Source organism: Desmodus rotundus, chromosome 7 (assembly GCF_022682495.2).
Source record: "Desmodus rotundus isolate HL8 chromosome 7, HLdesRot8A.1, whole genome shotgun sequence".
NCBI lineage: Eukaryota > Metazoa > Chordata > Mammalia > Chiroptera > Phyllostomidae > Desmodus > Desmodus rotundus.
In genome coordinates, this window is record NC_071393.1 from 11753840 (window position 1) to 11768043 (window position 14204).

The 14204-nt window shown below is 50.6% G+C and overlaps 1 protein-coding gene across 3 annotated transcripts in view; it reads right to left on the bottom strand.

Moving 5' to 3' along the window:
- Positions 1-13951, bottom strand: part of ACACB (acetyl-CoA carboxylase beta) — a 94274-nt gene extending 80323 nt beyond the window's left edge. The window contains exon 1 of one of the 3 annotated variants that reach the window (XM_045201029.3): positions 13740-13951. The gene's annotated coding sequence lies outside the window, so the exon portion shown is untranslated. Of the gene's footprint in view, positions 1-4783; positions 4918-13663 lie in introns of those variants that run through there. The other 2 variants (XM_045201028.2, XM_024567216.4) reach the window with 2 other exon arrangements.
- Between the last annotated feature and the right edge of the window lie 253 nt (positions 13952-14204).

Consider the following 14204-nt stretch of genomic DNA (forward strand, 5'->3'; position numbering starts at 1 on the left):
GACTCCTACAGCATCGTAATATCCAAAAAGTAGAAGCAGTCCAAATGTCCGTTAACTGATGAATGGATAAACAAAAAGTGGTCCATCCATACAATGGAATCTTATTTAGTCACAAAAAAGAACGGGATGCCGATACATACTATAACACACATGAGTCTTGAACACACGCTAAGGAAAAGAGGCCAGCCACAGAAGACCTCATATGGTCTGATTCCATGTAAACCGCATGCCCAGAAGGGGCAAATTCATAGAGACAGAAGATGGCTAGTTGCTTGAGGCTCGTGGGATAGGGGTGGTAACTAGAGGGTACCAGGTGTCCGTCTGGAGCAATGAAAATGCTCTAAAATGGATGGTAGTGAGAATATACTAAACAGCGTTGAATTATTCACTTTACGTGAGTGAATCGCACGGTATGTGAATTACAGCTCAATACAGCTGTTATCGAAACCAGACTTCACTATATTCCAACCTGAAGACATAAGGGGACTGCCACTCCTGTCCCCACCTTCATCACCATCGTTTCGGCATAATCGGCGTAACGGAGGGGGGAAAGACACCCGCCCTATCTTCCTCACGGCGCTGGCACGCCTGACGTGGGGTGTGCTGACGGACAGAGGCCAGGCAGAGCACGTTCTGTTCCAGGGCCCAGAAGGGCACCAGCCCAAGAGTGAAAGCTCACCCATGGACAGAAATTCACTTGGTTGAACGAATGAATTTAGATTTTCTGAGTTCTAACCCATGCCTCTTCCCACCACACAAACTCTGCCCTGTTGATGAGTAGATAATTGTTATTTTTATTGGAAGGAAATACTGGTTTTTCAATTTTTAAAAAAGGTTATTTACTGATTGATTTTTAGACAGAGGGGAAGGGAGGGAGAAAGAGGAGAGAAACATCAATGTGTGGTTGCCTCTCAAGCGCCCCCTACTGGAGACCTGGCCTGCAACCCAGGCACGTGCCCTAATGGAACTGAACTGGGGACCCCACCACTTGCAGGACAGCGCTCAATCCACTGAGCCACACCAGCCAGGGCTGAAAGAAATATTGTTAAAAAACTATAAAACAAAAACATAAACTGAACAAGTTGAAATTTCTGAGTCACAGTTTTACTAGTTACAGGATAAAAGCGTTAAAAAAGGACACAAAGCTTAAGCTTATCAATTTAGTATCTAAAAGATGTTTTCTCTTTAGTTTCGACACAATGTTCTTAAGGGAAGCCGGGAAGTTCTCCAGATTTCCCAGAACTACCTGGCCCACATGCTGCTCTCACACTTTGGGCAACAGAATTTGCCAAAACATGTTGTCAAAGGTACAGGGTTAGCCACAAAGTTCATTTGTTTTTTTGTAAGATGGCTCTAGTAGCGCTTAGTAGTCTTTAACTTCAATCGAAACAATTTTGTTAGATTGTATTGTGACAGCTGTCATATCTGCTTGCAATTAAAAAATATCATAAGCCCTGGCTGGCATGGCTTAGCGGGTTGAGCACCAGCCTATGAATCAAAACGTCACTGGTTTGATTCCCAGTGAGGGCACATGCCTGGATTATGGGCTAGGTCCCCAGTAGGGGGCATGTGAGAGGCAACGACACATTGATGTTTCTCTCCCTCTCTTTCTCCCTCCATTCCCCCTCTCCAAAAATAAATAAAATCTTCAAAAAAACCTTATAAAAATTGGTGAATTTTTGTATAGCCATTTTAATATTGAAGATGGTAAAAAAAATACACATTTTTGGCATATTATGCTTTCTTATTTCAAGAAAGGTAAAAACGGAACTGAAATGCAAAAAAAGAATTGTGCAGTGTATGGAGAAGGTGCTGTGCTGGATCGAACGTGTCAGAAGTGGTGTGAGGTTTCGTGCTGGAGATTTCTCATTGGATGTTGCTCTGCAGTGGGTTAGACCAGTTGAAGTTGATAGCCATCAAATCGAAACATTAATTGAGAACAATCAACATTCTACCACATGGAAGAGAACCGGCATACTAAAAAATATCCAAATCAATAAAGTTCTTGGTGAAAAGGAAAAATGTGTCTTTCATTTTAAGGAAAAAACTAAACGAACTTTTTGGCCAACCCAATACTTTCTAGGTGATACACGCAACCTCGGTCAGAAGGTTTTTTGTTTGTTTGTTTTTTTGAGGTCATCAAGTTTTGTTTAAAAGAAAGGTCAGACAAGGGTGGTCCAACGTCAACCAACGTAACAAACCACAGTAACAGAACAAAGGGAAAAACAGCATGTGATCTTCTCAGTTGGCCCAGAAAAGGAGTTGACAAAACCCAGCACCCTTTCATGATTGAACCACCCAGAAAACTGGGAATAGAAGGGAACTTCGACGTACTAATGCACGGTTATGAAAAGCTAATGCATACTCACAGGTGAAAGACTGAACGCCTTCCCCCTAAGCCCAGGAATAAGACAAAGATGCCCGGGGTCACCACGGCTAGTCAATGTTGTACTGAAAGCTCTAGCCCGAGAAATTGGACAAGAAAAAGAAATAAAGCCATCTACGTGGGCCAAGAATATGTAAAACCATCTTTATTCTCAGCTGGCATGATCCTATATGTAGGAAACCCTGAAGAACCGACAACGACAAAAAAAAAAAAAAAAAGGAATAAACAAGTTGAGAAAGTTGTAGGATACCAGAGCCTGCTGGGAGCCGGCTGCGGATTGGTGGAAGTGTGTGGGCAGAGGGCGTGAGAGGGGCGTGGCCTTTTACCCTGGTCTGCCCTCCTGCCTGGGGAGGTTGTAGGAGAACCTTGGCAACATTTTTGGTGATGCCATTTGCCAATCACCAATTTCGAAATTTGTCCTGAGGGCACGAGTAAGCCAGCAATTTCAGGACTGTCACCTTTCTTCCTGACTCTTTTTAAGCTTTTCTGGAGGACTTAGTATGTGCACGAAATGGGTAAGAAATAGACCCTGTCCCAGAAGCTCCCATGTCGCCATCTAGAAGCAGGAGGGAGGGAAAGGAATAGTGATACTAGTTAAGACCAGTGGTTCTCGCCCCGGCTGGGTGGCTAAGCTGATTGGAGCGTCGTCCTGTACACCAGAAGGCTCCGGGCTCAGTCCGCGGTCAGAGCACATAGCCTAGGTTGCGGATTAGATCCCTGGTCGGGGCACACGTGGGACACAACCAATCGATGTTTCCCTCTCTCTCTCCCCCCGCTTCCTCTCTCTAAAATCAATACACATCTTTTTTAAAAAAGACAAATGGTTCTCACCCAAAGGCAGTTTTGTTCCCCAGGGACATGTGGCAATGTCCGGAGACATTTTCGATTGTCACCATGGGGGAAGGGTGTTACTGGTATCCAGCAGGTAGATCCCAGGGATGCCGCTCAACATCCCGAACTGCACGGCACAGTCCCCACCACAAAGAACTCTCTAGTCCCAAACGTTTTGCTTTTAAGATTTTATTTATTTATTTTTAGAGAGAGAGGAAGGGAAGGAGAAAGAGAGGGAGAGAAACACCAATGTGTGGTTGCCTCTCGAGCGCCTCCTACTGGGGACCTGGCCCACAACCCAGGCATGTGCCCTGACTGTGAATTGAACCAGCAACCCTTTGGTTCGCAGGCCTGTGCTCAATCCACTGAGATACACCAGCAGGGGCCTCTAGTCCCAAATGTTAATAGTGCCGGGGTAAGGTCAAGGCTTGGGCGTCAGAAAGTTGGAGTCTGCTGTGAATGTGTGTGTACACATAGCTGTTTGTCCCTATTCCCAACTCATCTGGAACATACCCGGGAGTGAGATCACTGGGTCATAGAGTAATTCAATGTGCGCCTTCGTGAGGAGCCACCAACGTCTCCCACAGCAGCTGTACCATTTTGTTTCCACCAGGCCTGGGCCAGACGCCCGTTTCTCCACCTCCTCACCAACACTTGCTATTGGCTATTGTCATTATTTTAGTCCCATTTCACAGTTGCTGAGCTGTGGCACAGAGAAGCTCAGGACCCTGAGTTCACTCAAATCCAGGCCCAGCACCCACCCCTTTCTCCCTGCCCCACCCCCAAACTGGATGTAAAATAATCCCATAAAATGGAGGCTAAGACTACAAGCACATAGGGACGATCCCCAAACCAGACACCTGCCTGCGTACAGGGACAAAGGAACAGTGCAGCGATGGGAGAACAATGCCGCCCTGGCCGGGTGGCTCCCTTGGTTGGAGCAGTATCCTCTACACCAAAAGGTTGTGGGTTCGATTCCTGGCACATGCCTGGGTTGCGGGTTTGATCCCTGGTGGGGCACACACAATCAATGTTTCTCTTTCTCTCTCAAATCCATAAAATACCTTCAGATGAGGATTTAAAAAACAAGTACAATGTCAGGTGCGCACAGCCATCTAGGAGTGCTGTGCGTAGGGTCTGACTCGACGGGCAGGAGAGGCCAGAGGGGCCCTTCCCATGAGCCTCTGTGGGCCATGCCACGCCAAACTGTGGCCCTTCACTGAAATAACCCAGCTGACCCCAAAACCAAGCACCAGCCAGTGCTATTTCTATTTTATGCAAACTGAACCCAAGCAACAGCTGCAGGGTGCCAGGGCAATCATGGTTCTGGCCACCACGAAGGCAGGACACGGCTCAGCTCCGAGTGCTGACCAGCAGCCAAACGAGGGCTTGGGAGCCAGGGGGTCATGAGTTTGGTTTCCAGCCCCCCCTCCACATCCACAGCTGGCAAGATCTCCGAGGGAACGAGGGGCAAGAAGATCAGTATTCAACCAGCAATCCCAGTTCACACTTGGACATGCCCTCCCACCAAGATGAGCTCCTGAGAGCTTGCTGCCTGCCACTTACCATGACTGTGGACACAGCCGCCAGCTGCATTCTCGTCAGTCCGGGTCTGACAGTGGCTCTCACCAAGTGACTAAGGGAACCCAGCCCGGACAGTGTCACCTTTCAGCAGGAGGGCGGTGGCGGGCCTCAGGCCACAGGGGAGGAGTCTGGACGGCCAGCGTTCCAGTACAGGGAAGGTTCTTCCAAGTCAGCTGTGCTGCACATGTCCTTATTTGTCACCCGCAAATAGAAGCCATTTGTGAAAGTCCCCGCTCAGCCCTCACCTGGCCTCAAGCTCAGGTACTTAAGAGGCTGCCTGCACTCTCCCGCCGGCTGGCCCACAGGGCTGCCCCGCTCTGGCTTGCCACATTCCTGTACTTAGGTCTCCTTCTCCACTCTTGCAATCGCCCCCTTGCCCAACTTTGTGTCTCTACAGCAAAACATTCCCATGAACACGAGAGCCTGGTGCACATGGGGAAACCAGGCTGAGGTGGCCTTCTGTTCCTATGGGGTCACTGGTCAGACACCTGCTGGGAGGGGAGGGGAGGGGAGGGGGTCTCAGCAGACCTGGGTCGGGCCAAGGTGGGCACGATGGAAACAAAAGCAGAAGCATCGGGACCCTCCGGCTGGCAGGCAGTGGCACAAGGCCCTTTTTCAAATTCGCAGAGAATTGAGGTAATGGGTGCAACCACGTGAGGCTGCCAGGGCAGGCCAAGCTGACTACTCTAGCCCAAGGGGCCAGGGGTGTCGCAGGCTAGTATTTCCCAGAAAGCCACCTGCTCCGACCTACAGCCTAAGACGGGGAGCACTTGGCAAATCCAGGGTCCCTGTTCTAGATGAACAGAGGCCAGAGGTCACACATGAAATGAGGGACACAGCCACACCCAGCCCCCAGGTCCCAGCTGCAGGCTAGGGCCCCTTCTATACCCAGGCAAAAGCCACCGTCCTTGGGCACCTCGCTTAGGGCCCTGGAAGCCCACCTGCGTCCCCATCTCCCCTCTGCCACCTTCATACAGAGTGAGCCTCAAGCAAGTTCACCACCCTCTCCAATTCAGGACATTCCCAGGAGGCGGAGCCACGAGGGTTTGAAGCCTACCCTACACGGAGCGCAGCGCACAGCTCATCTTAATGACCGACCGCCATGAGCCATCTGCCTCGCCCACCTCATCACATTCCTGGCAGGTCCAACCAAGATGGCTTCAGTCCCTGGACACAACCTTCCCCTTCCTGGGCGCCAAAAGGGGAAGAATGAGGCAGGCGGTGGGGAGCGTGGTTCCTGCCGGGAGGTGCGTCCTCTGCAAATGGACTCCCGATTGGTAATGGCCACCACCAAGCCACTGGTTGGGCATGAGGGCCACTCCCTAAGGATCAGCCGGCCCAGATGGGACAGGCAGCTCCCCACATCAGGGACACCCTCAGAGCTCACTTCAGCTTCTCAGGGCTCCAGCCACGAGCGGCACGGGGGGAGGCACTATAGGGGGCGTTTCCCAAAGGGGACAGAGACACTTCTGGGGCTTCAGAGGGAGGCTGGTCCTACCTCTCCCCTGCCCACTGATCCAATGGGGATGCTCCCAAGGACTGTGTGTGTTTGGGGTAGCAGGTGGTATGGAAGGGGGTCACTTTTATGCTATTCAGAGAGAAAATTTTTTTAAATTTATTTTCAATTACAGTTGACACTCAATATTTTCTTGCATTAGTTTCAGGTGCACAGCACAGTGGTTAGACGACCGTGTCCTTTACAGAGGGTCCCCCTGATGTTCCCAGTACCCACCGGGCACCACACGGTGTTATCACAATATCATCGACTGAATTTCCTATGCTGTACTTTACACCCCCGTGACTGTTTCGTAACCGCCCATCTGTATTTCTCAACCCCTTCACCTTTGCCACCCAGTCCCCCGAGCCCCGTCCCTTGTGGCCACCATCGGTCTGTTCTCTGTGTCTCTGAGCTTGATTCTGTCCTTTAGATTCCACATACAAGTGAAAACATACGGTATCTGTCTTTCTCTGTCTGACTTATTTCACTGAGCGTAACACCCTTCAGGTCCATCCGTGCTGTTGCAAATGGTAAGATTTCATGCTTTTTTTATGGGCGAGTGTTTATTGATGGGCCCTTGGTTGCTTCCCTAGCCTCACCATTATAAATAACGCTGCAGTGCACATAGGGGTGCATATATTCTTTCGAATCAGTGTTTTGGGTTTCTTCAGATATATACCTAGAGAGGGAGTCGCGGGGTCATAAGGCCGTTCGTTCCATGTTTAATTTTCTGAGGACCCTCCCTACTGTTTTCCCCAGTGGCTGCACCAGTCTGCATTCCCACCAACAGTGCACTGGGGTTCCGTTTTCAGAGAGGGGATTTTTTGATGCTAACATGGGGGGTAAAGGAGGGATGAGAGGAAAGAGTAGGAGCATTGCAGGGCACAGGAAGTGACCCTGGCAAACCATAGGTGCCATCCTGTGTCATTGGTGTTTACTGAGCCCGCCGCCCATCAGAGCCAGTCACAAGCTTCACACGTGTGGCCTCCTCTTCTCCCGGCAACCCTCTGTAGTACGTACCCCTTCTCACTCCCCCTCCCGGTTTTTAAGATTTTATTTACTTATTTTTAGACAGAGGAGGGGGAGGAGAAAGAGAGGGAAAGAAACATTAATGTGTGGTTTGTGCTCCCCCTACTGGGAACCTGGCCCACAACCCAGGCATGTGCCTTGACCGGGAATTGAACAGGCCACCCTTTGGTTAGCAGGCTGGCACTCAATCCACTGAGCCACACCAGGCAGGGCCTCACCCTGCTTTTACAGGAGAGGAAACAGGCCCAGTCACTCCCCAAGTCCATGTTTAGGACCCAATGGCCTCACTTGGAAGCCCACCCTCATGCTTTCTTGCTCTGGGCACAGAATTCCCTCCGTAAGCCCTGAGGAAGATCCCACGTCAGCAGAGCTGAGATGTGGTTATCACAGGGTACTGCTTGGCTTCTTAGAGCTGAGGGCTTGCTTTTAAATGTGTCCACTCCTGAGGAATGAAAATACAACCAAGAAATAAACAAGAAAAACACTTCTCTAGATTTGGGGTCCTCCTGGGAAAGACTTTGGGGGAGGCAGGAGAGTTCTGCCCAAATGAAGAAAAAGACTTTCAAATCAACATCTAGAACACCAAAATCAGAAAAAGCCACATCTGGAAGGCAGTTCAGAGAGACCCTCTTTCTGGGGTGGAGAGGGAGAGCTAAGAGAAGGGGACATCTGCCGCAGGGCTTAAGCAGAATGCTCTTGGCTCCATGCCAGACGGTGAGTTAATGAACTACTGGCTGTAGATGGGGACTCTGCCAAAAAGGTACTAAACCAGGAGCAGCAGTCAGCAAATTGGTTCTGCTGTGAATAGTCGTTTGTTTCCGTTCTTTTGCATCTGAAAAAGGTATGTGACAACCTTCAGATGCACCCCCCCCACCGCCAGGGAGGTGTACTTCTGTGGGAACCGTTAAGACTTGAGAAGGCACACACCTGTGTACTCCAAGAGCCTCGCCATCTGCTGTGATTGTGAGCAAGGGTGCCGGTGCAACGTCACACTTCCTTACCCACAGAATTGCAACCCTCACCTCCAAGAAGAGCCTCTGCTCTCTGTTGCTCCCTACTACAAACGCTAACTGTACTAGTAAATAATCACTACCCCTTCCATTGGAACGAGCATCTTGCATCCAGAATCTCACCTACTCCTCGCAGCAGCTGTACAAGGGAAGTATTATGCTTATCCATTTCACAGTATTAATTATTATTATTATCCTATTTCACAGATCAAGCACAAAAACCCAATACCCAGAGAGGGGGAGTGATTTGTTCCAAGCCACAGAGCGTGGAGATACATGAAATTCAAACCCGTTCTGCTTGACTCCAAGGCCTAGGTGTGTCACTGGCAGAGGTGTTGGTTGAATTGATTAAGGGGCTGCCCTCCAAAATGGGTGGAATCAGAAACCAGAAACAAGACCCAGGGAGAGTCAGCAGTTCTCAGACTGGCGTCGGAGCACCTCGGTCTCCAGACAGCCCCAGCGAAGGCCGTGAGCACAAGCATCTGATATCTACATCCCTGCACTTTTGGGCCAAATCCGAAACCGCTTGATTTTAGAGTCCAGCAGGTGTGCAGCTGCAGGGGCCACCAACTTGGGAACGACTTTGGAGAGGGAAACACATTTGAGAAAAGTCTGTGAATTTCAGGAAAAGCCTCAGATTACCCAAGTCCCCGGGGTCCCCAGGAGCGTGGACCTGGAAAGGCATGCTTTGGCAGTGCCTGGCACACTGTAGGTGCTCAATTAATGCCTGGTGAGCCAAACTCAACTTTTGATGGGAGTTGATCTGCCTGCCAAGCCAAAACTGGTCCATGTGGTCCTGGACCAGCCCTTGCCTTGGAGAAATGTAAGAGGAGCAGGTCTCCTACCTCCAGTGGAAAATTTGTTCGACCGTCTCAAAGGCTAATCGGGCCCATCTGTTCCGCTAGCCTCTCACGTGAGCCATCCCTGCAGAAACCGCTGACGCAGACTGTCCCACACGCCCCAGGTCCTGGGCCCCTGCCACCTTTGCAGATGGAATTCCATCCTCCTTCCCCTCTCTGTTCCTTCTGTGCCGGGAACCTGCCTTCTTCAACCATTCACTCATTCAGCAGTGGGTATTTCCCAAGCACCTGCCACGCCTGGTGCCGGCTGCTGGAGACACGGGGCAGACCGCACGGAATGGCCCTGCCCGTGTGGGTTTGCCACGTCACTGTGTTAAGATCACATATGATCCTAAGGGCACAGCCAGGAGAACTGTCACAGAGAAGCCTGCGCTGTGTGTGGGACAGACACCCAGCCTTGGTCTGCGAGGGGAGGGAAGGTGTTCTCCAAGCAGGGTGCTTCTGCTGAGACCTGCAGTGTGGTTTAGCTAGGAGGGGGTGCTGGGCAGGAAGGTGGAGGGAATGCTGGAAGTAGACGGAGCAGGAATCCCACCAAGCAGCCTGATGTTTCCCAAACTGCTTGGAACCACAGCCTCTTCCCACCTTGCATGGGTTATCATCCCAAACAGGAAGGCCCCCACAGCCCCGCTTTGCTGAGAGTGTGGCAACAGACCACAGCCTTCCTTAGGACACAGTGGGGAGAGGCTGTGAATGGGGGCATCTCCAACGACAAATTATTCCAGTTACTCCTGGAGCCTGTGACCCATTTATTTCCAAACAGAAATGGGAGTGTGTTTGGGGCTGTCCTTCACCGTCACTCTCACCTGTGCTTTAACCTGATCTGAAAAGCTGGGGAGGTCTCAGGAGTCCAGGGGGAGGGGCATGAACCCCGGGCTGCTGCAGGAGGAGCGTGACTGTGCCCTGGGGCCCTGCGAACACATGCGAGGGCGCTCAGGTGTGCTGGGGCCCAGAGGTCGCCAGCAGCACTTCTGGCGCGAGGCTGACCTGGGTGGAGGCTGTGCCCTGTGTCATCTGATCGACCTGAGCCTTTCACGGAGATTCTCTGAACTTTGATTTCCTGGTCCGTGGCATGGAGTCAATTACACCTCCTACCCCCTCCCGGCCCCAGGACTGTACTAGCGTGTGACCACCCGGCTTGTGCCAACTTCCTGATAACCCAGACCTCAGGTGTCCTTCTGTGCCCGCCTGGCCTGTCCAGGACAGAGAGTCCTGGACCTGGAGAACACAGGAACACGGCCTCTTACTCCACGGTGCTGAGCTCACTGCCGTAACGCAGAGCGCGCTCTGGGAGGCTACAATCTGGTATGTGCATCAGGTTCACAGGTGAAAGGCAACATTTCCACCCTTGCTTCCAGGCCCCCCTGTCTCTTCTGAAGTAAAGGATCCCGGGGTTAAAATTAAGAAGTGTTAGAATAAGGGGTCCTAAGGTTTCTACATGGATAAGATTTTCGTAAAACCTCCACTGCAGAAGATTACAATGTTTACCTCACCATGAAGAATGACTATGTTGTGTAATGTAACCCTTGCATTTCTACCTCGGACCTAAGGGAGATCAGAGTAGGAGGGAACTGACCAGCCTTGCCTCGGCTTTTCAAACATAGGGCCTGCCTGCACCTCCCGTCACCTGGCTTAGCACTGGCTGGGTCTTTCCATTCAAAACTTGGAGAGGTCAATAAAGAAATCACATCTTGTAAAGATCTCCCAAGGCACTGTTAGAAGGCAGACATTTATAACTTGCAGTTGTTGAATGGAACAGACCCGCTTTCTGGGAAGTCCCCGGCAAATCTGGGTGGTGGGTCTCATCATCCATGGGGAAGACCATTCACGTTAAAATAATAATGATCAGTGAGAAAGAGACAGGTATGTACCAGATGAATGCAAAGAGTAAGACTTATTCAGGAAACAAGGCCTGGGAACTTCTACACCGAACGGTTCATAGCAGCTTCCTGAGGAGGAGAGGCAGACGGAGAGATGGAGCGAGGAGACGCCCCACTTTCCTCTGCACTTCTTCCGTCCTTTAGTTTGTAATCGGATTTTTAAAAATTAAGGAAAATGATGTCTTTCTACCAACACAGAAACACTATAAATGCTTTACTCTTAGAGTCCCCTTTGAAAAAAATTTTTTTACTCCTCACCCAAGAATCTGTTCGTTGATTTTAGAGGAGCGGGGGAGGGGAGGAAGAGAAGGAGGGAGAGAAACATCAATGTGAGAGAGGAACCTTGATTGGTAGCCTCCCATATGCACCCCAACTGGGGAATGAACCCACAGCCTAGGCATATCCCTGACCTGGGGGTTGAACCTGTAACCTTGGTGTACAGAGACAATGCTCCAACCAACTGAGCCACCTAGCCAGGCTTTTTAAAAACACAATCCAGTTTGAGAAACAGAATACTTTTCCTTAAGCCAGAAGTTTGGGCCCTAGCAAGTGTGGCTCAGTGGATTACATGCTGGCCTGTGAACCAAAGGGTGGCGGGTTCGATTCCCAATCAGGGCACATGCCTGGGTTGCGGACCAGGTTCCCAGTTGGGGGTGGGTGAGGCAACCAGAAAAATGGCTTCTGGAACAAGACCCCAGTATGAATGGGCCCAGGTGATCCCTATCAAAAAACCTGGCTTCTCTCCCCCGGGGAAGATTTTGGTTAAACCTTCTCAATGCAAACACCAGTCAAGGAAATGTTTCCCATTTCTGAGGTCTTGGGGAAAAACAAGAGCTCCATTCTGCAGAGACCCAGAGTCACAGAATGTTCTACCATGTGGGGACAGCTGGCGGCAGGTGGGGCAAAGGTCACCTCCAGGTCCAAACCAGAGCAGGCGGCAGGAAGCAGAGGACCCACAAAACCAGGATGCAAGTGGCAAAAACAGCAAGAGGGCTGAGCTTATGCAAAACGGTTTACAGGGCGGCCGTGCCAGGTGCAGTCCTCACCCTGCTGGGGGAGCTATTTCACCTGCGGGCTTGTTCTCCAAGGAAAAGTTATCCAGTAGTGGACTTCTTGGGATTTACTCCACTGGACTGCACTTCTTGCCTGACTCCTGTGTCCTCAGCTGCCCCCTGGGATAGTGCCACATCCATTTTATAGTTGAGGATGAAATGATACAGGTCAAGGGCTTAGCACAATGCTTTGAGGTTCTGATAATGGGCAGGCAGCCCCCACGAGTGTGGTTGGATCACATATCAAGACTATGTCACGCCAGAGTGGCTCATGGGAGCCTCTCAAACTACAGACAGGTCCTCCCATGTGTCCCAGAAGAACCATCTGTGAGTCAAGGAAAAATTTAAACTCCAGATGACAGCAAATTAGGGTCTGTGCAGAGTGTCAATAGTGACAAGACTACCGGGCTTTTTTAAAAAAAGATTTTATTTATTTATTTAGAGAAGGGGAGGGAAGACAGAGGAGAGAAATATCAGTGTGTGGTTGCCTCTCATGTGCCCCTTGTTGGGGACCTGGCCTGCAACCCAGGCACGTGCCCTGGCTGGGAATCCAATTGGTGACCCTTTGGTTTGCAGGCCGGCGCTCAATCCGCTGAGCCACACCAGCCAGGGCAAACTGCTAGGCTTTGAAACCAGCTTGGTGTGGGTTTGAATCCTAGCCCTGTTACCTGTGGCTTTGGGCAAATGGCCAAGTCAGTTTCCTCATCCAGCGACCTCACCACATGGGTGAGAAAATGAAACGAAACAACACGGGGTGAGCTTCTAGCAGAGCGGGTTGCTCGCGACAGGTACTTAATAAAATCTAATGAAACACCTCACTTTCAAAGGGACTAGAAACATCGCCCCCTAACACATGCTCAGATGAAAGACTCGGATGGCCCCGCTCTTCGAGGCTCTGTAAGGCAGAGGCTTTATTTTTTTAATATTAGGGAAGGGGGAGAGAAACATCGATTTGTTTGTTGTTCCACTTATTGATGCATTCATTGCTTGATTTTTGTCTGTGCCCTGAGCGGGGATCGAACCGCAAACTTGGTGTATCGGGATGACGCTCTTAACCAACTGACCTATACGGCCAGGCCAAGGCATAGGTTTCTGAAAGCCAAATGGAAGGCTTGAAACCAAAGTCATTCACAAACTTCTCCCACCAAACATAAGAACATTCATAGAAAAATATATTTCTTCAAACACATATTCAGAAAGTCATACTTAAGTGTGTAACCCCCCAGAACTGACTGACCACATGGTCTAGGGAAACGGGAACTGGGAGGAAGCCGCCAGTGCTGCTGCAAACTGGACACTTTATAAACACGGCAGCTCCTCCTCCTGGGGGCCAGTTAAGTCAGAATTTCTGAGTGGGCCCAGCATTAATATTTTTAAAGTTTCCTGGAGTGACTCTGCGGTGAGGCTCGAGGAGCACTACTTGCTTGTTTCAAGCCTCTGGACCCCCGTCTGTCGCCCCAAATAGGAGGACACAGGAAATGCACAGCTGAGGAGCAAAGAACAAAAAGTATTGACCTCCTGGCCGTCCCTACTCACCAATGTCTGCGTTTCCAAACATGCCTCAAAAATTTAAAAACTGGTTCCAACCGAGACAATGAACAGGCAACTTTACCCCGAACAGGACGAGGCCGTCTCCAGCAGGCGTCTGTTCCAGTCTGTTCTCAGCCTGAGTCACCGCCAGGCAACCCCCCGGGACCCTCCACCGTGGCCCAGCGCCCACACCTCGCACATCTCCCAGGTCCGACAAAGACAGAAAGCCACCGCCACGCACAGGCACACCAAGTTTGCTTCCCCAGTCCGAAGCCCCTTCTCAGACTTCTCATGCCGGGAGCCAACTGAAGCAGGAAAGCGGGTTTTAAAAGGGGGAGAACGTGTTATCTTACCTAATGATGGGAGCATATTGACGGCAGGCTGAAGTCTATAAAAGCACTTCCCATCCCCCCCACCTTGCCCTGCTGGACTCCGGTCACTGATAGTGGCTTCCACATGATTATTTTATAACTCGGGGTTCCCAGCGCATTTTGCGTAACTGACTTCCTTGTGTTTCCAAAAGCCCTCGGCAGCTCCCCTTCTCCTT